The 26303-nt window shown below is 38.0% G+C and overlaps 1 protein-coding gene and 1 pseudogene across 1 annotated transcript in view; both read right to left on the bottom strand.

The window, feature by feature from the left end:
- LOC147031215 (uncharacterized) overlaps positions 1–26303 on the bottom strand; it is a 477388-nt gene that overhangs the window by 111703 nt on the left and 339382 nt on the right. The gene's annotated exons all lie outside the window — the stretch shown is intronic.
- Positions 12048–15797, bottom strand: LOC147031218 (THAP domain-containing protein 6-like; annotated as a pseudogene).

The raw sequence follows: 26303 nt of genomic DNA, 5'->3' as shown, positions 1-26303 counted from the left end.
AATTATACAACGAATAATCACATGAGGTTACCGAAAATTATGCAATCATTATGAGCCCACACCAACCACCGGCTCAATGCCTAACGATGGTGCCTCCTGCCAAAACGAGTGGGCTTTTATGACTTGAACGATACGTCACTAGTTCCGGGAAAAATAAACTAAAATCGGAAAGGTGATAAAAGCGTTTTCTTTTTATGAAGATATTGGGGAAATTATAGAGGAAAAAGAGAGATGTGCAGCACCAAACTCGGATAGCATCTGTCCAACTTCAAGATTGAACTACATTAAAACCACGATCTTTTGTGCACCTGCTAAAACACCCCCACAACCACCTCCCTCCCCCACCCAGCAAGCTTTTTTTATTTTTTGCTTCTGTATCTATCTTGTTCACCTCTTGCGCGTTATCCCCTATTCCTCAACATTACCAGGATTCCTTGTTCGGCCGTCTGTCGATTTTCTCGCTCAACCTTGCCGTTGTCATTTCTCCTTCTCTTTCCGCTGTTCCATCTGTTACATTGTGTCCTGATCCGTTCTGTGTTATAGCTCTTCCAAGAGCCTCAACTCTGCATACAAAAAACACTTTCAAACTTGTCTCCCTCGAAAACTTGGTGGCACCTTAAGTCTGTCTCTGGAGTATGTCCCCCACCCCCACTCCATCGTTTTCATCCATTCTCTCACTAATGGCACCACAGCTAACCCCTCTGGTGGAAAGGTCGAATGCCTCAATTATGTGTTCCTTCCAAATCTTGTGTCTCTAAACCCCTCACTCTCGGTACCCATCCTTTCCTGTCGTACCCAACTGCTCCTGGACCGTGTTTTTTGCATCTGAGAAGGTGGAGAAGTTTCTGTCAATCCTCGACTCTGACTCTGCACTACTGGATCATCACCACTGCTACTGGATTGTGTGAATCTCTGTCCCCTTTTCACTCTGTCATTTCCCCCCTGAGGTCATCTTTCATCTGCTTGAAAATCAGCCAACATCACTGCATTACAAAAAAGAAGGAACAAAAAAGGAAAAAAGAAGGAACAATGTTTGAATATATCGCTGTAAGATCAAGTGGCGCACAGTCATCCACAACCCATCAGATGGCTCTCGCAACCCATGTTCGGGTCGCCACATTGGGTTTGAGAACCCCAGACGTAGAAACACCACAATCACGTCATGAACTAAAAAAAACACAACAAAGTGATTGAAAGCCGACGCGATCCCCATGAAGATTAGATGCAATGGAAAGATTACAATTGTAATGGAAAATGTATTGTATCATTGTAATGTAATGGAAAAGAAGAAAAAGGACAGAAAAGTGCCAGAAACTGAGGGTAGATAGTGTACTGTCACCCCAGCAGTAGTGCAGTTGTGTTCAATCGGTGTTAATTAATCTGTTGTACATCACTCACTCACTCACTGCATGTACATTGTGAGAACAGTCCCATCCAGTATGGTAATAAGCCGCACCGCTGGTGTCCACAATTGCATACCCTTTTGCTTTTAAATGAGTGCATTTCTCGTTACTACAAGAACTAGAGAGAAGTGTTACATCAAAATACCATGAAAGTCCCCATTTACCACGTTCTAACTCTATGATTCACCACTTACTTACCAGTTGCAATTGCCGAGCCTTTCCCCTATCCAGTCCCATCCCGATTATTGTGACGTCCTGACGTCGTCCCGATTGTTGTGAACTCCAGGTATGTCATGACCTCATGTTCATACATGTATGGTCTGACAGCACCTTCTACATCATGATTTTTGACTCGTAATCTGAGGATTCGTGATCAAAAACTTATTCGTCAAATTCACTTTTTTACGAGTCTGAAGTGAGTTGTGTGTCCAATATTCTTTGTGTGCTGAGACAATTGTACTCGTGATGACGTCAGACAGCACACAATGATCATGGAGATTTTCTGGAATTTTTAGGGGCAGTACCTGCCAGGTTGGCTTTTTAACTTCAACACCTCAAAAAATTGTTCGAATTAAAAACCACTAAAATTAAATTATTGGAATTAAAAGTTATTGGAATTAAACTTTCAGTCCTGACAAATCCTCAAATCTACTTTCTCAACAATCCTCTTGAGGAAGTTCAGTCACTCAAACTCCTGGGTCTCACTATCAGCCTTGATCTTTCCTGGGAAAGCCACATTTCAAAGTTGGCCTCCAAAGGCAGCCGCAGACTGGGAATCCTCCATCGTGCCAAGTCCTTCCTCGGCCCACCTGAACTTCTATCCACCTACAAGGCCTTCATCCTCAGCTTGATGGAGTACTGCTGTCCCCTCTGGGCTGCGTCTCCTGCGTCACATCTTGCTCAGCTTGACGCCATGGAAACAAAGGCCTTCAATATTATTGGAATCTCCTGTAATGAAACAGTCTATGGGTCTCTGACTTTCCTATCAAAGACAGGTCAGTGGTCTCTCTGTCTTCCAGCACCTCCTTTCTGATCTTGCAACCTCTGCTGTTTTCCTGCTTTGTCCCCGCATGATTCTGCACGACACACACAGGCCATCATCAACCCACTTCTGGTGAACCTACCTAAATCCAGCATCACTGCTCACCTCCACTCATTCATTCCTCTTTTTTTCCTGCCTGGGTAACAAACTTCCATGTTCTCTTCAATCTCATTCTTCCATCCAGGTCTCTAAGACAGTTGTTCACCACCAACTCAGATTGCCTCCAATCCAAAACCATGATCTTTTCTACCCCAGTTAAAGCAACCCTCCCTCCCTCCTTGTCCTATCCATCCTCTCTCCAAGCCCATCTCCTTCCAAATTTCCAGTTTCTCCTTCCTGAGAATTTGCTTCTGTATCCATCTTGTCCACATCATGTATTCTCCTCTACCCCTGTTTTATCTCCACACCCCTTATTTGTCCAATTCTCCCACTATTTTGTCCTTCAACCCTGCTGTTGGTGTTTCCCCACTCACCGTTCCTTTTATTCTGTTGCATCCTGATCTGTTCAGTGTTCTCCTTCTTCCACGACCCTCGACTGTATGCAAAAGCAAAAAATCCTCTGATTAATACAACCTAAAACCCTATTTGCTTTACTTGTAACTACCTGGTTTTGTGCTGTCTGCTTACCCACCATATCGATTACTACCCCCAGATCCTTCTGCTGTGTAACACGCTCCAAGACTGCCCCTTGCATCACGTAATCCCTATTTTCATTATTCTTATACCCATCCCCCGTACCTTCACTTGTTTATGTCAGGTGCTGGTTGTACTAGGATTTCGTAGTGAAAGTCACACAAAAGCTTCGGAATCGTTAAACACCCGAACACTGTTCACCTTCATCCCATTTTAAAATAAAGCACCATGGGGAAGATGTGAAGTTCTGCTCATCTGGAAGAGCTAATTGGCCTGATTGCCATGCGACTTACCATCGTATAAGCCCCTGATTACCACGCGTGATGTCCTGTCTGTGCCGAGACCTCCGCATTTCACTCATACCTCCCCATGACCCTTATTACAAGCAATTTATTTCATAACATTCTCACAGGCTGCTGGCTAGAATCCCCCTCAATCAAGTGCAAATTATCACCCACCCCACCCCCAAGGCCACCTTGCTTCTCTCCCCAGTCCGCTTGCCCGCACTTGCCTCAAGCCTTTCATTATGTAACATCTGCTCTCCTACAGAGCATGGTGACAAGATGGTGAGAAAGTGGTGCTTTTGTAATGCAATTCATTTCCAGACTATTCATTGTGAATTTTTCAGTCCTGGTGTGGTCATAAAATCGTTTAAAAAGCAATGTTTCAAAACCCAGGCTCATGGAGGAGCGAAGCAACAGAAGACGAGGGAGTTTCAACTGAGGCAGAAGGGCAGATAGGAACAAGAAGGCATTCAATGTCATGTCAGCAACTACATCAGACCGACTATGGCTGGACATCCTGCCAGTCATACAGACAGTTCAGCAGATTCAGTCTGGTGTCCTTGGTTATGCGGGATGCACTGGCAGACAAATGGCGTATATGGGAAGAGGTTTACAGGAATACCAAGATCGTAAATGGTTATGGGAGATGGCATGACATAGTAGTGAGCTGTAATCTTGAAGCAGTAGAAAGACGAAAGTGATTGTGCACAGCGAGGTGAGTCCACAGAAAGGAAAAGAGAGGAGCAACTGAATGTAGGTGAGCAATAAACCTGGACTTTGAGGTGTTGTTTCTGCATGGATGAATTCATTCACCCTGTGGATGAATGGATGAATTCAGTTCTGGTTCTGGGTTTGCAACAACGGCAGGTTCTCTCAGGGGTCTCTGCCCACTTTCTCGAAGTTAAGTTTCTGGTCGTTATTTGTCCCATTTTAACTGTTTATTTTCTCACCTACATGATTACTGTGTGTTCCCAGTTCGGTTTTGTTTCAAAAATCGCGCTATTTTGTGAGTTTTCATCGACCTTGTCTTACCGGGTTCCTTGAGGCCTACCCATCCTTCCACTCTCGGTGTATGATCGTTTTTATTTGTCTTCTCTCCCTATTACCGTAAATTCCTATTTTCCCCACATTCCCAACGCCCCCATCCCTCCCAACTAAACTCTCTGTTTCTTGTCTTAAATTCAAAAAAAAAAAACACACCTTTCTCCCTGCATTCCCACAAGTCACGATCCTTCTTCTTTCTCTTCTTCCTCTTCTTCCTCCTGCGGCACACCATCTTTATTCGACTTGAGCTGACCCACTCTTACCATGACCTTCACGATTTCTTCCGACAACCTTCCATTCCCGAATCTTACCTAATCTTTAAAAATCCATCAAAAAGTAATAATTTTCCTTGTATCCTTTCAAATCGATACTCCTCCTGTAACCACGTGTCTCTCTCCACCCCCTTTCTGATACCTTTCATCGATCCATCAGCTTCACTCTACGTTTACCGTTCCAAATTCACGATACACCTCCACGATTTTACTTCAACCTTCCCTTTTCCGAATGTTACGCAATCCTTATTTAAAATAAATAAATAAATAAATTCACTTTTGATGACACACCTTCCAGAGCCACGTGCTTCTCCCGTAACCACGTGATCTATTTCCACCCCCTGTGTTTATCGATCCAAATTCACCATTCACATCACGATTTTTATTTACAACGATTCAATTACCTAAGCTGATGAAAAATCTCTCTCCAAAAAACCAAAAAAAACAAAACATTAATAATAATAATAATAATAATAATAATAATAATAATAATAATAAAAACGATCTCTTGTAATGCTTCATCTTCCTCTTTCACACATGTGGTACTCTTTACTGTATCACAATGCACTACTCTTCTTCTATTTCCACAGACTGCTTTCAATTCGGCCTTTCCCTCATACCTTCCCCCAAAAATCCAACTGTTACAACGTTTCTTCTCTCCATTCTCTTAATTCACCTTTATTGCATCCAGCAATAAATGTGTTCAATTGCATTTCTGACCTGAAAAAAAAACAAAAAACTCCAGTTTGCTATGAGTGTTCACTTTCCATCAACCATTCTTTTTTTTTTTCCAACTTCAGTGCGAACTTACTCCTCTCACCCCTCCCTCTCAAAACAACCATCACACTCTTCTCCCTCCAAGCTTCCCTCTCACCTTTCTCAAAAACTCCCTCCTCACCTTTTTCCCTCAACTCTCCTCACTCACTCTTCACAAAGCTGCCTCCTTCCCCTGCCCACTCACCTCGATCTCATCACTCCCCCTCCTCAAGTCCTCAACTGCCTTCTGCCCCCTCTCTTGTGCCCCCTCTCCCCCAGCACCATAGAGCCTTTTCTCCTCCTGATCCAGCCCACTCCCCGCGATATTCTCCAATCCCCCACACTCTTTCAACAACTCTCCTTACCTCGCCCCCTCCTCTATTGTCCTACCTCCCCCTCCCCTCCCATCCCCTGCACCCAAAGCCTCCTCCCCTCCCTCTTCATGAACAGCGTGGACCTCAAATATCTGAGGCCTTCGCTCAAACCTTACAGATCTTTTCATACAGGTTGCCACTGACAAACCAGACATAATCTGCCGAACAGAAACTTTCTTCCCTCAAGACATCTCTGACTCCCAAGTATCTCTCCCTGGTTACTCCCTCCTCCGGTATGACAGACCTGAGCCTCGCCCTGGTAGAGGAGTTGCTCTATTTATCAAAGACTCTATTCCTCACTCTCCATGCACTGCCCTCACTCCCCCACACCCCCAGGAATACCTTTGGCTACGGCTTCCCCTCCACTCCAACCTGATGTGTATATGTGTACTGTACCGTCCACCAAACAGTGATGACTCCATTTACACCTCACTATCCAAAAACATGGACCAACTTTCATCTTCTTATCCAAACTCTCTCTCTTCCTCATATGTGGTGACTTCAACTGTCATCATGCCAGTTGGCTCGGTGTGGGAACCTCTCTCACCTGTCATGGCAATTCAGCAAAAGATTTATGTGACTCATTGGGACTGACTCAATCAGTCAATTTCCTGACCCGGATCTTAACCAAATGGTACTCTATCTCTTCTGGATCTGATTTTTACAAATTTCGTTGAAAATATCTGCTGCTCTTTCTCTGCTCCAATCGGTTCTTCTGACCACATCCTTGTCAAAGTGGATATCTCTCTGACTGTTATCAGAGAACCAACTCAGCGCCATCTAGTCTGGTATTTCACTCAAGCCGACTAGCAGGTCTCCAAGCAGCCATCAAACTTCTAGACTGGTCTCCAATCGCTACTTTCTCCAACATCAACTCATCCTGGGAATTCTTTCAAAGAAACTTGCTCTCTCTCATGCACAGATTTATCCCCTCTCATCTTCAGTTGTCCTATCCTTCCTCCTGCCCTTGGTTCACTGAAGCTTGTGGTGAGGCAGTTGTCCTGAAACAACTTGCCTTTGCCTCATGGAAAGCAAACCCAACTGAGGGTAATCTCAGTTCGTTCCATAAACCTTGGAACAAGTGTGTATCTACCTTCAGGAGAGCCAGCAAACAACATCTTTCGAAGCTCAAGTCTGAACTCTCAAACCTCTCTCCCTCCTCCAAATCCTGCTGGCATCTAATCAAATCTGTTGCTGGTGTATGTTCCCCCTACACCCCCACCCCCTCCCTTACCTCAAATGCCCGCACTGCTGACACCGCACGTGAAAAGGCTGAATGCCTAAACTCTGTGTTTGCATCAAAATCTTGTGTCTGAAACCCATCGCTTTCTGTACCCACCTTACCCAGTCGCACCTAACTGTCACTAGACTCTGTGTCCTTTTCTCCTTACAAGGTGCAGAGTTTGCTGTCAAACCTCGACTCAGATTCTACAACCGGTCCAGATGGCATCAGCCCACCTGTCCTAAAAACCTGCTCCTCTGCTCTTGCTCACCCTCTCTTTGTTCTATTCACACTCTCATTTGTTCAAGGTCGTCTGCCATCTGCTTGGAAATCAGCAAACATTACAGCCCTGCATAAAAAAGGTCTAAACACAGATGCTTGCAATGACAGACCAATCAACCTTCTCCCAATCATCAGCAGGGTTATGGAATCCATCATCACTTCAGACATTAAATCCTTCCTCTTCTCCAATGGCTTGACTTGCGATCATAAATTTGGTTTCAGACCAGGTCACTCGACCCTGGATATGCTGCTTCTGCTCTCCCAACAATGGATGGAGATCCTCAATGCTGCACATGAAATCAGAGACATATCCCGAGACATATTGTGCGCTTTTCACATGGTCTGGCACCCTGCCCTACTAACCAAACTCTATTCCTATGGTATCCAAGGCCATCTCCACTCATGGCTCACAGACTTCCTCTCCTGTCGCAGTCACTGATCTCTACACCTGGATTGGTCATGACGGCTCCGTGCGTGAAGCCACCGGAAGTGCACTGTCCACCATCTTGTCTCCCCCAAAGGAGGCGAACTGGAGTAACATGCAACGTTGAACCGGGCCCGGCCGATTTTGCAAAATATATTTCAACTTCTGTCTAATATTTTAATGGATTTTGAAGTAAATTACTGTTCCTATTACTCAATCGAATTCCGGAAAATTCCCTTGGAGCTCTTTGGCAATTGCAAGGAGGCGATCAATGCATAACATGAGGCCCGACTAAAGTCATGTTTTTTATGTTATTTAATATATGTTTTGTTATTTTAGGCAATTTTATGTTATTCTACGTTTCTTTCTGTTTTTAAGGATTTTTAAAAGTTTCAACTTTCTTACGTTTTTTAAGGGATTTGAAAAAATTCTTTTTTTTTTGCTGTTTTTAGTGTTTTTTAAGGTTAGGTTTTCCTTGACATTTTTTTGTCGCAGGGGAGGGCAAAAATGGTGGGGGGGTGGGAATTTTGGTTCAACATAAGTGGGAGGGTCAAAACTTTTAATGTACAAAAGAGAGTGTGGGGGAAATGATTTTTTTTTGTGGGGAAAATTTTTTTTCTTATAGGCGAGCGATTTTGGGGAAGGCATATGTGAATACATTTCCAAACTTAAAGGGTTTAATTTGTTTGTTTTTAATCTGTCACTCTCCAAAATAAGAGGTGTACCATTAGATTCTCGGGCGGGGGGGGCATGGAAGTTTTTATGGCAAAAAAAATCTTCACCTGCTAGTCGAGACCCCCCCGCCCCCCCCCAAAAAAAATCCTCACCCAATTCTGCATAAAGGTATACATATAAAAACTTATTCTGCCTGACCCAAACTTCCATTCCCATCCCCCCCCCCAATAGACTTACATATTATTTCATTTTCCTTAACATTTACAGAACACTTTAAAAGAAATGAATTGGCCTAATGCAAAACATGCATGTAAATAATGAGATGAAAATCGCATAAAAGCTTGATGAGTTAAATTGCTTTAATTTCAAGATGCAGTACCTCTTACAACAAATAACAAAAAGACAACATTTACATAGTACACTATTGTAGATTCATTCGAAAACTTTAACACATACGTACATGGAAACCAGCAAACAAAACATTTTTCCAGAGTTTTTAAAATGTTTAAATGATATATAATATTGAGTCAAGATAAGACTATGAAAACGTTTTAAAATAAATATTATCAAAGGATGTTGTCTAAATGTTAGTGTAAAACATTTTTGTCAAATATTAATAAAAAATATTTTGTCAACTTTGCAATATTATGAACAAAGATTTTTGAAGCCATTTTGAAAACATTGTAAAATATTGTAAACACGTTTTATAACCTTCACTAAACTCAGCATTTCAGGGAAGGCGTCTTTCAGATTGATGAAACACGCTGGTCACCACTTAAATTCAGGCAAGTGCAACATCCCAAGCTAAGCAATTTCACCCCGCATAATCTCATTGAATTTGGAACTTTTTGAATTGCACCAATCTTCACAAACTCATTAGGATCTTGCGGATTTCAAATAATTTGTTTTTTTTCACAAGTAACAATATTCTTCATATGTTCATATTAATTTTAATTTCTTTAATTGATTGTATTAAGAATTATGACACTCAAACAAGTGTGAACTTTCTTTTTGTGCAGTGATAATATCTTTTTTTTTGTAAGGGACCAATCAATAACGCAGGGGGATTATTGGGAAAATCCATGCTTTGGAGAACCTTCAGGATGGAATCTGAAATTTTTGTTTGGAACATGAAGTATTAAATGGAGACAATTTTGAAAACATTGGGGGGGGGAGGCAAGAAAATTTTGAAAACACAGAGTGGGGAGCCTGAATATTTTGAGTGGACATGAGGGGGATGCAAAATGTTGTAATTTTTTTTCATTTCTCCCATCCCCTGTAAATATTGATCATTCTCTAAATATAAAATGGTAATGAGCAATAGAGTTTATCATTCCTCTGTGGTTTCAACAAGTACAAAATGGATATTTAGTATTCGTGGAAGCATTCTGTTTCCCTATATGGAATAGCTTGATCTTAGAGTAACATGATGATGCAATTTTTACCGGCACTGGTGAACATGATTGTCATCTACTGCGGTGTCAAACTGGTGACCATGTAGCTCAGGGAACAGTTTTAGCTCTGCACTGATGAGCAACTGCCTGTGAGATGCCACCCCCCCTCCTGTGGAAGCTTTTCATGGGGGGGGGGGTCTGTGGAAACACTTTTCAATTTCTCAGCAATTAAGTCTGTGATTTTTACTGATGGCTGAACAAAATGAGTTTGGACATTCGTTTCCTAACTTTGGGTCCGGTAACAGAGGCTGCCATCTGTTTCCCTATATGGAAAAGCTTGATCTTACAGTAACATGATGCTGCAAGTTTTACCAGGTAGTGACCATGATTGTCATCTACTGGAGTGTCAAACTAGTGTTCATGTAGCTCAGGGAACAGTTTCAGCTCTGCACAGTTACTCAAAACCGTTGAAGCAACTGCCTGTGAGATGCCACCCTCCTGTGGAAGCTTTCCATTTGAGGTCTTTAAGAGTCTTTGGAAACACTTTTCTGCTTCCAAGCAAACAGTGATTACATTAGGTGATGCTTTCTGCAGACGTCCACGATCCTTTCGTGGCACAAAGTTGTGAACCTTGCCATTGGGGGCAGTCAGTGCCTCCGTGCACACCATGCAGTTCACCTTATATTTCATTATTTTTACTACAAATCCAGCAATGTAATTAATAGCTGCTTCTTTGTATTCTGATACTTGTTCAAAGTTTGGTACATCAGCATAATCATGGTCAACATGTACTGGACTATCCCAGAGTGTAAGATCATACTTCCGTGCTATGCTGATTGATGACTGTGACTGTGGCTCCACATGAAGGATAGTTGTAGTATCCCTAAGAATACAATTGCCTGTGCCATTCTTAATATTGTGCTTCATCAGGAGTCTCTTTTTGGCTGCACTAAATTGACCTGCCGTCGGATTATTAATAAAATCCTCCCCATGCTCTCACTGCAGAAAAGAACAACTCAATATGATCTTGACTGAATTTATAAGTTAATAGATATTTCATGGGGGCATCATGAGCAGCTATAAGTTCTGCATAAAGCTTGGTGACACTCCTGATGCAAGCTGCAAAGCCTATAAAGCCAGTCTTCCTTGGGGCAAGATACATTGGTTTACCAGATGCATCTGGAAGCCCCAAGATGAATTTTTCAGCATCTTGCAAGATTTTTTTAGCATTTCTTCTCCATTTTCCTTCCACATTGGAGCCTTTGTACCCTTCCCAAAAAGATTTCTGCTGTTAAGGACATCAAAGGCAGCATAAACATGTCTTAAAAACTGAACTGTGGCCTCACATCCCCTGAACTGAGGCAGCTTTAATCCCTCATTGCAGTGTTGCAGGGCATCAGCAACACTCGCACTAAACACTTGGGCAGCCAAGTTAACTTTCATTTTTTGCTTCCTCCGGTCCATATGTGCATTCTTCAATTTATTTCCTAACCTCAAACCTTCTCTCTCTTGTAGCTTATTCAACTCCTCTATATACTGCCATTTGATGGTCTGGCCATCAGGGTTTTGAAGATCCCACCATCTGCAAAAGAGTTACGCAGTAATTTGAGCATGTGGCACACGTCTAGTAGAGCATGAACTCGAATAGATGGGTCAGAAGGATGAGGAAAAGATGGATTCATATCAATCACATTCATGTTTGCTCCAAAAGCTCTCATCATTGCAAAATGGCACGACGGTCCATCACAAGTGAGGGAAACGCCTCGGACACCGGTTTCATGGAGTCTGCGAAAGCACTCGTTTACTAGATTTGCCCGTTCTACTCCATTCATGCCATCTATCAGAAAATATCATAATGGAATCTTCAACCATCATTCACAGACACAGCCATAAAGACTAGCACATCCTAAGCAACTGGTGTGGAATCATCAAACCTTCCAGTGCCAATATCTACATAACCTTTTAACTTTCCATTTGAATATTCAATGTGCTTCCGTATAGCCATTTCATCAAACATAACTGCACAAATTGTCTCCTTTCCCTTGGCTTGATTGTCCATTGCTTTTGCCTGAAGTGCAGTAAATGATTGTTTTGTGAAACCTGGGTCCCCATCTACCCCACTGTACCATGACCTAATAGTTCGGGGATGAGGCAAAGCCAGGTTAAATGTTTCTATTACATAGTCATAGGCCTTTGCTGAGTAGAATTGCAATGTCATAGCAAAGGCATGGAGGTCCTCTGGTTATGCACACGAGTTTCTTCCATTTGACGGTTGACTAATTCTTTCAAAGACTTCCTTGGGGACTCCACTGAAAGTTGACTCCAGCATCTCTGCACAATTTGTTGATATTAGGTTCTGATCATGCAAAAAATCTATGACTGACTTTAAGCTTGAAACCTATCTTTTGAGATGTCGTGTCTTTTGCTGTTCAACTTTCAATTCCTTCTTACAGGTTTCCAATTCAGCGATAGTTTCATCAAACTTCCTCTTTACTTTCCTTGCAGACTCCATCGCTGCATAACTGTGATCTCCAAAACTGCTTTGTTGGATTTCCTGAACTTCCTGCTGAGATGCTTGTGACTCAACTGCAGGAGGAGAATATGTCATATCTCCAGTTCCTCTTGCTGCTGGTGGTTTACGTTTTGTAGATTTCTGAAATACGAGAAGAAATGGAACTGCTAACAATTATTCATAATATTCATTACCTCATGAATACTGTATAGTGGGAAATTTTATTTTCCCGCTTTTTGTGGTTAACTTCACAACCGCAAATTTGAAACTCCACAAAAATATTTTTCACACATACGGTTTAGTGGATGGCTGTTTGAAACAGTGAAAATAACACATCACAAAACTGTCCAGATAAGTAAAATTCACGAAAAGCATCCCGCTATACAGTAAGTCAAATGAGTGAATCCAAATCCAAACTAAAGACGAGCGGGCACACCTTTTTAACTCCCCGACCCGAACAAACCCTGAGGCTGAACATAGTCCCGACCAGCTCAGACCCGGTACTAATTCTGACCGACCCGGCTATTATTCCTTCAGCCCACCTGACCCGACCCGATAGAGATTTTTTGCGTCCGACCCCAGTTTCGGGGTGGCACGGGACAGGACAGGAATTTTGGGATGCCCCTTTCGTCTTTAATCCAAACATGTTTGTCTGCACTTAACACAAATGCAGTCACGGGTCATTAAAATCTAATGACTCATCTGATTATTTGGTTTTAAGTGAAGACAATACTTTGACACTTTATTGCCTGTAGAACAGATTTTGTTTTCTATCGCCTTGTCCATGCATTTCATTGTTCAAATAAACAAGTTTTATGAAACTTTCACATAAATGTTAGTGTAATATAATGAGGAATGAAATGATTTGATCATTCTGCAATTTCTATTAGCAGAATGTCATAATGTGAGATTGAACCATAACATCAAATATACCAACAAGTTTACACATTTACAAAGAAATTAGCATATGAATCAAAATACAAACCCATAAAGTGAAACACAGGAATCAAATACCATCTCCTCATGGGAAAAATGTGTGCCATTCTGCAGACCTTAAGACATGAAATAATGCACAGAAATTAAAAACTGTAACAGAACAAAATTGAAATCAGCTTGCACAAGTAGGCATAATGTGACCAGGGCTCAAAGAATACGGGGGGGTCACACCCCTAATTTTCTGAAGAAAATTGATAAATTAGCCCCCATCAAAATATCAATTCTGTGAGCCCTGTATGTGACACATGACAGCAAAAGGTAATAAGGTGCAGCGATGCATGTATGTAGCTTACAAAGCAAAGCAGTTAGCAGAGACTGATTATTTTGTCATAATTGTAATTTATGATGGGTATCGGACCGTAACATTTTTAAAAGGTAGAGCAAAATTTAAATTTCTCAAGAAGGGTCCAACCCAGTAGTCCCTTTTCTATTACAAGATCCATGGTGGGATAAAAATAGATTTTAGCCGGTCATAAGGGAACAACCCAAAAGAACGACGATGTCCTGTAAACAAAACTCGTTTCGTCTTTTCCCGTTTCGTTTTGGGGGAGGGGGTAGCAGGTTAAAATTCTTGATTACGTTTGTGAAAAAAAACATTGGTCTGCATGAACAGGGTCTGAAGAAGGTATTTTTCAATAATTGGATTACGTTTCTGGCAGGGAGGGAGGGGGTCGGCCAAGAAACGAAACTAGTTTCGTTTATAGGACGTCATCAATCTTTTGGGTTGTTCCCTAACCAAAGAAGGTATATGTCGCTCATTCTTGGGGAACTTTTTTTTCCATAATGCGTCACATATCATTATCAAAATTGTAGGGTGTAAACATTATTTGAAAAGCATGGCAAAATCCTTATTTTATAGATGATGTGACATGGAGAAAAGAAAACAATGGCCATTGCTTCATTTTGCCTACCAACCTTGAACAACAAAGTAGCCATTTAACCTCAAGCATGTTCATGTCATATCATCTATATAATCATTAATTTCAACATTGCATTAGTAACAAAACTGTTTTTGGCAAAAAATAACAAACCAAAAAAATCTCAACATGGAAGCAGGGTTTATTTTGAATGCTAAAAAACAACACAACAAAGATGCATCAGGCTTATGTACATGTACATGTAGATTAAAAAGCATAAACAAATATTGACAACCTCAATATTGAAATTGGAACAATGGAATTTTATGGGAAAATGAATTTTAACATTTCAATGAAAAGAACAATAAAACAGTAGTAAAGTACAATGTAAAATATGATTCTGTACCTTTTGAAGACGCTTGGGGAAGTTAAATACTGTAGGCTCGGCACCGGTTCTCAGTCTTACTTTCTGTCCAGATCGATCAAAGTATTGTTCCTCAAAATGAAGAGAACACAAATGAGATCTTGCAGTGGGGGTCCACTTGTCTCGTTTCATGTTGACCACCCATCTCCTCAGCCTCTCTGGCTCACAATGTGGAAAGCTGTATACACAAATCAAAGAAGAAGGAGCTTACATGTAAGGGTGAAAATCTTCTCAAAGGGGTTTGGTGATACCGTTGTGATATTTAAATGCTGGCTTACTAAATGTACTTGTATTGTGTTAATCGACATTCTTTTCAATTCAAAAGTGAAATAACAATTGATGTTAACAGGATTCAGTGGGCTGATAAAAAAATTTAATCAAGAATAAACAAAATGTCAAACATCTCTGAATCCCCTTTACATGAATTTTGTACAAAATTCAGTCAAGAGTACATGGAGAGCCTGGTGGATCCCAAATTTACACTGTAAAGAAATCAGGGTATCAGATACTTCTTCTTCTTTCGGCTACTCACGTTAGGGGTCGCCACAGCGGATCATCGTATGATCGCATAATGATTTGGCACATGTTTTACGCCGGATGCCCTTCCTGACGCAACCCTGGTCGCCTCTTACGACACAGGGATATGGTACACCTATTTTAACCGGGGTATACACCGGCCCAGTATACTGGTACTCATTTCGCCGACCTCGGAAGGATGACAGGCTGAGTCAACCCCCTGATGTATTAATTCAGTGGCTCAACGGGGCTTGAACTCAGGACCTTTTGGATCCCAAGCCGCTGCCCTAACCACTGCGCCAACACCAGGCTTATCAGGGTATCAGATACCCGGTACTGTAAAAGTGGTAGGCCTAATTTTTGTATGTGTCATTTTTCATAATTTACTGATTTTTATGTACTTCGCTTGTTTATAAACTCACGATTTTTAGTTTTCTTACATAGATCTATAACATAGAACATATTCGCATATTATTTTCGCTGTAGCTGGGTTGAGTGTGAAAAGCGCAAAAAACTAATGTTCCGCAAAAATTTCCACTTTTACAGTAAGTGGTCAATTAAGAGCCTGATTAGCACGGTCCCTTTAAGCTTAATTACATAATATACTTACAGATGGAATGTAACACCATTTCCTCATGTTGCCCGGTCATCACGATTGGTGCATCCAATTGCTGCACAGGATGGCATTGCTGGATTGCTTTGGGTAAACCTATGTGATGTTACAAACAAACAAAACAAGTGATTTAATGAAGTACTGTGATTGCATTAGTAATCACAGTACCCCGTTCAACATTTTCGCCATTTTCACATATGTACAAAGCTTTTGCATTTTTTCAAACCCCTCCCTCGCTAGAATTTGCTCAAAAAATTGACACCATCCATGAGATTGCTATGCTACAGTGAAATGTATAAATGGCAAAAGTGGTTCTTGCAGAGTGCCCTCGTAAACGTAGACCGTATGACATTTTTTTACCCTGTAATGAAAAAGAGATTTTTTTTGCCCGAAAAGATCAATTCGTTTTCAATAATTTTGGCATGCAGGAATAGCATGACAATGATTGAACAAGTTACTATCATATAGTTCATGACTTGAGTTCGTAAGCTTACCGATGCGGTCTGTAAATATGTAATCCCTGTCAGCGCACAGACGTAAAAGGTGATTAAACCACGCAAAGTGACATTCTCTCACTACACGGTCACATGAGGTCTGTGATTTCCACAAGTTCATTACACCAACTAATAAAACTTTGCATGATGAAATGCAAAGTTTATTGCTTGCATTTGGAGATTTCTTACTGCCAGTCTGCTGTTTTCGTACTTCGCTGCAGTGATGTTTTTGGGGAGACAAGATGGCGGGAAGTGAGATTCCGGTGACTTCACTCCTCGGTATACAATCGCTGTGGACGCGACCAATCTAGGTGAAGAGATCAGTGGTCACAGTCAAAGTGTGGCCCTAAATTGAGTTCTTTCATCCCCTCTTCCTGTCCAGGCTGGAGTTCCTCAAGGTTGCATTCTGTGGCCTGTTCTCTTTCTGGTTTTCATCAATGATCTCTCAGACTCTCTGGAAAATCCTCTTTATCTCTTTGCTGATGACTCCACCCTCTGCCGCACCATCTGTCATCCCTCAGACCGGCAAGCAGCAGTTTCTTCGCTCACTGCAGATCTGGGTAAAATCACAAACTGGTCCAACACATGGAACATGTCTTTCAATGTGGACAAATCTCACACTCTCACTGTCTCTCCAAAAGGACCATTAAGAACCCTCCCTTGCCCCCCATCTACATTCTCAACAATCCTCTGGAAAAGTCCTTTCTTTCAGGCTTCTGGGTCTCAGTATCTGCCATGACCTTTCCTGGGAAAGCCACTTTTCCAACCTGGCCTCCAAAGCCAGTCGCCGAATGGGAATCCTCCGTCTGGCAAAGTCCTTCCTCAGCCCACCTGAGCTCCTGACCACATACAAAGCTTTCGTCCACAGACTGATGGAGTACTGTTCTCTCCTCTAAGCTCGTTCTCCTGCCTCCCAACTTTCTCGGCTTCACGCTGTGGAAACCAAGGCATTTCGGATCATTGGCATCTCCCACGATGAGGCTGACTCTTTGGGCCTCTCACTCTCTCACCACAAGCAGGTTGGTGGTCTTTCTGTCTTCCACCGTCTCATCTCCAGGCTCACTCCCCCCCTGCTCTGTCTGCGATTTGTCCCCACCATATTTCCGCAGGGCGCTCAAGGTCCGGCAGCAACCCCCTTATGGTAAAACTACCAAAATCACGAATCACTGCTCACCTTCACTCTTTTGTTCCTCTTTTTTTCCCTCCTTTGGTACAAACTCCCTCACTCTGTTCAATCCCTTTCTTCCCTCCAGACCTTCAAAACAGCTGTTCACCACCACCTCTCATCGTCCCCCATCAAAATCTCGATCTTTTATACCCCCATTTAGCCACCTAAAATCTACCTCCTTCAAATTCCCTGCTTTCCTTCCCGAAAGTCACTGTAATGTCCATCTTGTTTACAACGTGTACCCTACCCCATCCCTCTCCCTTCCACAGATCGAATGTCTCTGTTCCCCACTGTTTTGTCCTTCCCACTCCCACCCCTCTTGTCTCATGCCACCCTTGCTGTGCATTGTATGTTAGCTCTCATTCGAGCCTCGACAAGGTATACAAAAAAAAGAAGGTATTGAGGTATTAAAATTACCATGAAAAGGTGAAGTTTTATTGGAGTGTTAAAATTACCATGAAAGATGATGTTTTATTCTAGTATTAAAATTACCATGAAAAGGCAAGGTTTTTTTGTAGTTGTAAAACTACCATGAAAAGGTGAGCTTTTATTGTGGTATTAAAATTAGCATGAAAAGGTGAGCTTTTATTGTGGTATTAAAATTAGCATGAAAAGGTGAGCTTTTATTGTGGTATTAAAATTACCATGAAAATGTGAGGTTTTATTGTGATATTAAAATTACCATGAAAAGGTGAGGTTTTATTGTGGTATTAAAATTACCATGAAAAGTTGAGGTGTTATTGTGGTATTAAAATTACCATGAAAAGGTGAGATTTTATTGTGGTATTAAAATTACCATGAAAAGGTGAGGTTTTATTGTGGTATTAAAATTACCATGAAAAGGTGAGGTTTTATTGTGGTATTAAAATTACCATCAAAAGTTGAGGTGTTATTGTGGTATTAAAATTACCATGAAAAGGTGAGGTTTTATTGTGGCATTAAAATTACCATGAAAAGGTGAGGTTTTATTGTGGTATTAAAATTACCATGAAAAGTTGAGGTGTTATTGTGGTATTAAAATTACCATGAAAAGGTGAGGTTTTATTGTGGTATTAAAATTACCATCAAAAGTTGAGGTGTTATTGTGGTATTAAAATTACCATGAAAAGGTGAGGTTTTATTGTGGTATTAAAATTACCATGAAAAGGTAAGCTTTTATTGTGGTATTAAAATTACCATGAAAAGGTGAGGTTTTATTGTGATATTAAAATTACCATGAAAAGGTGAGGTTTTATTGTGGTATTAAAATTACCATGAAAAGGTGAGCTTTTATTGTGGTGTTAAAGTTACCATGAAAAGGCAAGCTTTTATTGTGGTATTAAAATGACCATGAAAAGCTGAGCTTTTATTGTGGTATTAAAATTACCATGAAAAGGTGAGCTTTTATTGTGGTGTTAAAGTTACCATAAAAAGGTGAGCTTTTATTGTGGTGTTAAAGTTACCATGAAAAGGTGAGCTTTTATTGTGGTATTAAAATTACCATGAAAAGGTGAGCTTTTATTGTGGTGTTAAAGTTACCATGAAAAGGTGAGCTTTTATTGTGGTATTAAAATTACCATGAAAAGGTGAGCTTTTATTGTGGTGTTAAAGTTACCATGAAAAGGTGAGCTTTTATTGTGGTATTAAAATTACCATGAAAATGTGAGGTTTTATTGTGATATTAAAATTACCATGAAAAGGTGAGGTTTTATTGTGGTATTAAAATTACCATCAAAAGTTGAGGTGTTATTGTGGTATTAAAATTACCATGAAAAGGTGAGATTTTATTGTGGTATTAAAATTACCATGAAAAGGTGAGCTTTTATTGTGGTATTAAAATTACCATGAAAATGTGAGGTTTTATTGTGATATTAAAATTACCATGAAAAGGTGAGGTTTTATTGTGGTATTAAAATTACCATCAAAAGTTGAGGTGTTATTGTGGTATTAAAATTACCATGAAAAGGTGAGATTTTATTGTGGTATTAAAATTACCATGAAAAGGTGAGCTTTTATTGTGGTGTTAAAGTTACCATGAAAAGGCGAGCTTTTATTGTGGTATTAAAATGACCATGAAAAGGTGAGCTTTTATTGTGGTATTAAAATTACCATGAAAAGGTGAGCTTTTATTGTGGTGTTAAAGTTACCATAAAAAGGTGATCTTTTATTGTGGTGTTAAAGTTACCATGAAAAGGTGAGCTTTTATTGTGGTATTAAAATGACCATGAAAAGGTGAGCTTTTATTGTGGTGTTAAAGTTACCATGAAAAGGCAAGCTTTTATTGTGGTATTAAAATTACCATGAAAATGTGAGGTTTTATTGTCGTATTAAAATTACCATGAAAAGTTGAGGTGTTATTGTGGTATTAAATTACCATGAAAAGGTGAGATTTTATTGTGGTATTAAAATTACCATGAAAAGGTGAGGTTTTATTGTGGTATTAAAATCACCATGAAAAGGTGAGGTTTTATTGTCATATTAAAATTACCATGAAAAGTTGAGGTGTTATTGTGGTATTAAAACTACCATGAAAAGGTGAGCTTTTATTGTGGTATTAAAATTACCATGAAAAGGTGAGCTTTTATTGTGGTGTTAAAGTTACCATGAAAAGGCGAGCTTTTATTGTGGTATTAAAATTACCATGAAAAGGTGAGCTTTTATTGTGGTATAAAATTACCATGAAAATGTGAGGTTTTATTGTGGTATTAAAACTTCCATGAAAAGGTGAGATTTTATTGTGGTATTGAAATTACCATGAAAAGGTGAGCTTTTATTGTGGTGTTAAAGTTACCATGAAAAGGCGAGCTTTTATTGTGGTATTAAAATTACCATGAAAAGGTGAGCTTTTATTGTGGTATTAAAATTACCATGAAAATGTGAGGTTCTATTGTGGTATTAAAATTACCATGAAAAGGTGAGCTTTTATTGTGGTATTAAAATTACCATGAAAATGTGAGGTTTTATTGTGGTATTACAATTACCATGAAAAGGTGAGCTTTTATTGTGGTATTAAAACTTCCATGAAAAGGTGAGATTTTATTGTGGTATTGAAATTACCATGAAAAGGTGAAGTTTTATTGTGGTGTTAAAGTTACCATGAAAAGGCGAGCTTTTATTGTGGTATTAAAATTACCATGAAAAGGTGAGGTTTTATTGTGGTATTAAAATCACCATGAAAAGGTGAGGTTTTATTGTCATATTAAAATTACCATGAAAAGTTGAGGTGTTATTGTGGTATTAAAACTACCATGAAAAGGTGAGCTTTTATTGTGGTATTGAAATTACCATGAAAAGGTGAAGTTTTATTGTGGTGTTAAAGTTACCATGAAAAGGTGAGGTTTTATTGTGGTATTAAAATTACCATGAAAAGGTGAGGTTTTATTGTGGTATTAAAATTACCATCAAAAGTTGAGGTGTTATTGTGGTATTAAAATTACCATGAAAAGGTGAGGTTTTATTGTGGCATTAAAATTACCATGAAAAGGTGAGGTTTTATTGTGGTATTAAAATTACCATGAAAAGTTGAGGTGTTATTGTGGTATTAAAATTACCATGAAAAGGTGAGGTTTTATTGTGGTATTAAAATTACCATCAAAAGTTGAGGTGTTATTGTGGTATTAAAATTACCATGAAAAGGTGAGGTTTTATTGTGGTATTAAAATTACCATGAAAAGGTAAGCTTTTATTGTGGTATTAAAATTACCATGAAAAGGTGAGGTTTTATTGTGATATTAAAATTACCATGAAAAGGAGAGGTTTTATTGTGGTATTAAAATTACCATGAAAAGGTGAGCTTTTATTGTGGTGTTAAAGTTACCATGAAAAGGCAAGCTTTTATTGTGGTATTAAAATGACCATGAAAAGCTGAGCTTTTATTGTGGTATTAAAATTACCATGAAAAGGTGAGCTTTTATTGTGGTGTTAAAGTTACCATAAAAAGGTGAGCTTTTATTGTGGTGTTAAAGTTACCATGAAAAGGTGAGCTTTTATTGTGGTATTAAAATTACCATGAAAAGGTGAGCTTTTATTGTGGTGTTAAAGTTACCATGAAAAGGTGAGCTTTTATTGTGGTATTAAAATTACCATGAAAAGGTGAGCTTTTATTGTGGTGTTAAAGTTACCATGAAAAGGTGAGCTTTTATTGTGGTATTAAAATTACCATGAAAATGTGAGGTTTTAATGTGATATTAAAATTACCATGAAAAGGTGAGGTTTTATTGTGGTATTAAAATTACCATCAAAAGTTGAGGTGTTATTGTGGTATTAAAATTACCATGAAAAGGTGAGATTTTATTGTGGTATTAAAATTACCATGAAAAGGTGAGCTTTTATTGTGGTATTAAAATTACCATGAAAAGGTGAGGTTTTATTGTGGTATTAAAATTACCATCAAAAGTTGAGGTGTTATTGTGGTATTAAAATTACCATGAAAAGGTGAGGTTTTATTGTGGCATTAAAATTACCATGAAAAGGTGAGGTTTTATTGTGGTATTAAAATTACCATGAAAAGTTGAGGTGTTATTGTGGTATTAAAATTACCATGAAAAGGTGAGGTTTTATTGTGGTATTAAAATTACCATCAAAAGTTGAGGTGTTATTGTGGTATTAAAATTACCATGAAAAGGTGAGGTTTTATTGTGGTATTAAAATTACCATGAAAAGGTAAGCTTTTATTGTGGTATTAAAATTACCATGAAAAGGTGAGGTTTTATTGTGATATTAAAATTACCATGAAAAGGTGAGGTTTTATTGTGGTATTAAAATTACCATGAAAAGGTGAGCTTTTATTGTGGTGTTAAAGTTACCATGAAAAGGCAAGCTTTTATTGTGGTATTAAAATGACCATGAAAAGCTGAGCTTTTATTGTGGTATTAAAATTACCATGAAAAGGTGAGCTTTTATTGTGGTGTTAAAGTTACCATAAAAAGGTGAGCTTTTATTGTGGTGTTAAAGTTACCATGAAAAGGTGAGCTTTTATTGTGGTATTAAAATTACCATGAAAAGGTGAGCTTTTATTGTGGTGTTAAAGTTACCATGAAAAGGTGAGCTTTTATTGTGGTATTAAAATTACCATGAAAAGGTGAGCTTTTATTGTGGTGTTAAAGTTACCATGAAAAGGTGAGCTTTTATTGTGGTATTAAAATTACCATGAAAATGTGAGGTTTTATTGTGATATTAAAATTACCATGAAAAGGTGAGGTTTTATTGTGGTATTAAAATTACCATCAAAAGTTGAGGTGTTATTGTGGTATTAAAATTACCATGAAAAGGTGAGATTTTATTGTGGTATTAAAATTACCATGAAAAGGTGAGCTTTTATTGTGGTATTAAAATTACCATGAAAATGTGAGGTTTTATTGTGATATTAAAATTACCATGAAAAGGTGAGGTTTTATTGTGGTATTAAAATTACCATCAAAAGTTGAGGTGTTATTGTGGTATTAAAATTACCATGAAAAGGTGAGATTTTATTGTGGTATTAAAATTACCATGAAAAGGTGAGCTTTTATTGTCGTATTAAAATTACCATGAAAAGTTGAGGTGTTATTGTGGTATTAAAATTACCATGAAAAGGTGAGCTTTTATTGTGGTATCAAAATTACCATGAAAAGGTGAGCTTTTATTGTGGTGTTAAAGTTACCATGAAAAGGCGAGCTTTTATTGTGGTATTAAAATGACCATGAAAAGGTGAGCTTTTATTGTGGTATTAAAATTACCATGAAAAGGTGAGCTTTTATTGTGGTGTTAAAGTTACCATAAAAAGGTGATCTTTTATTGTGGTGTTAAAGTTACCATGAAAAGGTGAGCTTTTATTGTGGTATTAAAATGACCATGAAAAGGTGAGCTTTTATTGTGGTGTTAAAGTTACCATGAAAAGGCAAGCTTTTATTGTGGTATTAAAATTACCATGAAAATGTGAGGTTTTATTGTCGTATTAAAATTACCATGAAAAGTTGAGGTGTTATTGTGGTATTAAATTACCATGAAAAGGTGAGATTTTATTGTGGTATTAAAATTACCATGAAAAGGTGAGGTTTTATTGTGGTATTAAAATCACCATGAAAAGGTGAGGTTTTATTGTCATATTAAAATTACCATGAAAAGTTGAGGTGTTATTGTGGTATTAAAACTACCATGAAAAGGTGAGCTTTTATTGTGGTATTAAAATTACCATGAAAAGGTGAGCTTTTATTGTGGTGTTAAAGTTACCATGAAAAGGCGAGCTTTTATTGTGGTATTAAAATTACCATGAAAAGGTGAGGTTTTATTGTGGTATTAAAATTACCATCAAAAGTTGAGGTGTTATTGTGGTATTAAAATTACCATGAAAAGGTGAGGTTTTATTGTGGTATTAAAATTACCATGAAAAGGTAAGCTTTTATTGTGGTATTAAAATTACCATGAAAAGGTGAGGTTTTATTGTGATATTAAAATTACCATGAAAAGGTGAGGTTTTATTGTGGTATTAAAATTACCATGAAAAGGTGAGCTTTTATTGTGGTGTTAAAGTTACCATGAAAAGGCAAGCTTTTATTGTGGTATTAAAATGACCATGAAAAGCTGAGCTTTTATTGTGGTATTAAAATTACCATGAAAAGGTGAGCTTTTATTGTGGTGTTAAAGTTACCATAAAAAGGTGAGCTTTTATTGTGGTGTTAAAGTTACCATGAAAAGGTGAGCTTTTATTGTGGTATTAAAATTACCATGAAAAGGTGAGCTTTTATTGTGGTGTTAAAGTTACCATGAAAAGGTGAGCTTTTATTGTGGTATTAAAATTACCATGAAAAGGTGAGCTTTTATTGTGGTGTTAAAGTTACCATGAAAAGGTGAGCTTTTATTGTGGTATTAAAATTACCATGAAAATGTGAGGTTTTATTGTGATATTAAAATTACCATGAAAAGGTGAGGTTTTATTGTGGTATTAAAATTACCATCAAAAGTTGAGGTGTTATTGTGGTATTAAAATTACCATGAAAAGGTGAGATTTTATTGTGGTATTAAAATTACCATGAAAAGGTGAGCTTTTATTGTGGTATTAAAATTACCATGAAAATGTGAGGTTTTATTGTGATATTAAAATTACCATGAAAAGGTGAGGTTTTATTGTGGTATTAAAATTACCATCAAAAGTTGAGGTGTTATTGTGGTATTAAAATTACCATGAAAAGGTGAGATTTTATTGTGGTATTAAAATTACCATGAAAAGGTGAGCTTTTATTGTCGTATTAAAATTACCATGAAAAGTTGAGGTGTTATTGTGGTATTAAAATTACCATGAAAAGGTGAGCTTTTATTGTGGTATCAAAATTACCATGAAAAGGTGAGCTTTTATTGTGGTGTTAAAGTTACCATGAAAAGGCGAGCTTTTATTGTGGTATTAAAATGACCATGAAAAGGTGAGCTTTTATTGTGGTATTAAAATTACCATGAAAAGGTGAGCTTTTATTGTGGTGTTAAAGTTACCATAAAAAGGTGATCTTTTATTGTGGTGTTAAAGTTACCATGAAAAGGTGAGCTTTTATTGTGGTATTAAAATGACCATGAAAAGGTGAGCTTTTATTGTGGTGTTAAAGTTACCATGAAAAGGCAAGTTTTTATTGTGGTATTAAAATTACCATGAAAATGTAAGGTTTTATTGTCGTATTAAAATTACCATGAAAAGTTGAGGTGTTATTGTGGTATTAAATTACCATGAAAAGGTGAGATTTTATTGTGGTATTAAAATTACCATGAAAAGGTGAGGTTTTATTGTGGTATAAAAATCACCATGAAAAGGTGAGGTTTTATTGTCATATTAAAATTACCATGAAAAGTTGAGGTGTTATTGTGGTATTAAAACGACCATGAAAAGGTGAGCTTTTATTGTGGTATTAAAATTACCATGAAAAGGTGAGCTTTTATTGTGGTGTTAAAGTTACCATGAAAAGGCGAGCTTTTATTGTGGTATTAAAATTACCATGAAAAGGTGAGCTTTTATTGTGGTATAAAATTACCATGAAAATGTGAGGTTTTATTGTGGTATTAAAACTTCCATGAAAAGGTGAGATTTTATTGTGGTATTGAAATTACCATGAAAAGGTGAGCTTTTATTGTGGTGTTAAAGTTACCATGAAAAGGCGAGCTTTTATTGTGGTATTAAAATTACCATGAAAAGGTGAGCTTTTATTGTGGTATTAAAATTACCATGAAAATGTGAGGTTTTATTGTGGTATTAAAATTACCATGAAAAGGTGAGCTTTTATTGTGGTATTAAAATTACCATGAAAATGTGAGGTTTTATTGTGGTATTACAATTACCATGAAAAGGTGAGCTTTTATTGTGGTATTAAAACTTCCATGAAAAGGTGAGATTTTATTGTGGTATTGAAATTACCATGAAAAGGTGAAGTTTTATTGTGGTGTTAAAGTTACCATGAAAAGGCGAGCTTTTATTGTGGTATTAAAATTACCATGAAAAGGTGAGCTTTTATTGTGGTATTAAAATTACCATGAAAATGTGAGGTTTTATTGTGATATTAAAATTACCATGAAAAGGTGAGGTTTTATTGTGGTATTAAAATTACCATCAAAAGTTGAGGAGTTATTGTGGTATTAAAATTACCATGAAAAGGTGAGATTTTATTGTGGTATTAAAATTACCATGAAAAGGTGAGCTTTTATTGTCGTATTAAAATTACCATGAAAAGTTGAGGTGTTATTGTGGTATTAATATTACCATGAAAAGGTGAGCTTTTATTGTGGTATCAAAATTACCATGAAAAGGTGAGCTTTTATTGTGGTGTTAAAGTTACCATGAAAAGGCGAGCTTTTATTGTGGTATTAAAATGACCATGAAAAGGTGAGCTTTTATTGTGGTATTAAAATTACCATGAAAAGGTGAGCTTTTATTGTGGTGTTAAAGTTACCATAAAAAGGTGATCTTTTATTGTGGTGTTAAA

Source organism: Eptatretus burgeri, chromosome 3 (genome assembly GCF_056783735.1).
Source record: "Eptatretus burgeri isolate ZD-2024b chromosome 3, Ebu_testis_v1, whole genome shotgun sequence".
Taxonomy (NCBI): domain Eukaryota; kingdom Metazoa; phylum Chordata; class Myxini; order Myxiniformes; family Myxinidae; genus Eptatretus; species Eptatretus burgeri.
Note: the sequence above shows the minus strand (reverse complement) of the source record. Positions and strands in the feature narration are given on the sequence as shown.